Source organism: Cibotium barometz, chromosome 4 (genome assembly GCF_041138505.1).
Source record: "Cibotium barometz isolate CiBa-2024 chromosome 4, ASM4113850v1, whole genome shotgun sequence".
Taxonomy (NCBI): domain Eukaryota; kingdom Viridiplantae; phylum Streptophyta; class Polypodiopsida; order Cyatheales; family Cibotiaceae; genus Cibotium; species Cibotium barometz.
Window position 1 is genome coordinate 14,084,738 of NC_141049.1, and position 1,716 is coordinate 14,086,453.

Consider the following 1,716-nt stretch of genomic DNA (forward strand, 5'->3'; position numbering starts at 1 on the left):
TTGACTGGACAATTCGGAGCCTAACATGGAGTGGCCAGGTGGAGAGCTTCTAGTAGTGGAGCTTGGCATGAAGTTTGTCAAAAATCCACTTTAACTGTTGTTTCCTAGTGATGTACCAGCCAATAGGGTAACCAAGATGGCGGACCACATCATAGGGTTGCATAATGTGTCCGGGCCATAAAAGAACATGCCAATCATATAAATGCAGAGGTATGAGGTTGGATTTGTCAAAATTGACATGCAGGCCAGCAGCCATGCCATATATAGAGAGAGTGTCCATAAGAGTATTCAACTGCTGTGGAGAATTATGCTGCATAAAGAAGGAGTCATCTGCATATGCCTGAGCCATAAAGGGAGGGGCTCTAGGAATTTGAAGACCAATGAGAAGGTCCTACGCGGTAAGATGATCCAAGTATCTGAGAAGTGGGTGAGTGGCAATGGGATATAAGGGGGCACTGAGTGGACACCCTTGTCTCACCGAACGACCGAAGGACCAAGATTGAGAAAGGTGATTGCCAAGGATGCATTGGGCTGTAGGCTCACCATACAAGGAGTAGATGACATTAGCCATTTTTGGCCCGAATCCCATCTGAGCCATTGTCTGTGAGATAAAATCCCGGTTGACCGTGTCAAAAGCTTTAGCAAAGTCCACTTGCATAATAAAAACATCCTGGTGGTCAGAATATTTTGCATATTCAATAGCCATGAGAGCATTGCCAATATTATCATGGATCTGCCGCCTAGGAACAAAGCCATATTGCAAGGGATGTAGACCCTCATAAAGCACTTGCAGAACAGGAATCAATGTGATGGGCCTCCAATCCATGAGATGCTCACACAAATTCCGCTTGGGGATGAGTTTAACTATGCCATGCTTCCATGATTGGTAGAGTACTCCTGTATGCCAAGCCTCATTAATCATTTGCAGGATAACACCTTTAAGGTCTTGCCAAAAGTGTAAGAAAAATTCCACCGTGAGGCCATCATACCCTGGTGCCTTACCAGTACTGAGATGGGACAAGGCATCATCAAGCTTCACATCAGTGAAAGGCATATCAAGTTTGAGAGCTTCCTCTGGGTTGAGAATGGGAAGAACATGCTGTAAAAGAGTATCGCGAGCTTGTAATTCATGCAAAGAAGTGGTAGGAGGGGGTGCAAACAGTTTCTGAAAATAAGAAAAGCATTCATGTTGGACATGGACTGTAAGAGGAATTATGGCATATCAGATCAATTGTTGAAATTGTGCATGCTGCAGGTATCCTTTATTGATATGTTTCATCCGAATGGAATGTAAAGGCATGTCATCCCAAGGCTGACCAAACTGAATATTCAGCCATAAAGGAGCATGGTCAGAGAGACCAAGAGAGTGATCAACCTCAATATGAAGACTGAAATCTGTATATTGTTGAGCATACAGTAAATACCATCTATCCAAGCGAGCCCAGTAGTTAGTAAAGGCATTATGATGATAGGTGTAGCCCACTATTCCAGTGTGCATGGCTGTCCATAAATCTTGTGCATGTGTCGTGGTAAGTAACTCCTCCCATGATCGCTCTTCAGAAGGGATCATACGAGATCTATGAGTAGTGTTGTCTGATGGCATGGGAGAATTATTAAAGTCTCCGCCAAGAAGAGCACAAGATCGCCATGGGTAAGAAGCAATTGTGACATGTGAGGTTTCGATCGTAGTAATCACAACCTTAGTCTAACTAAACT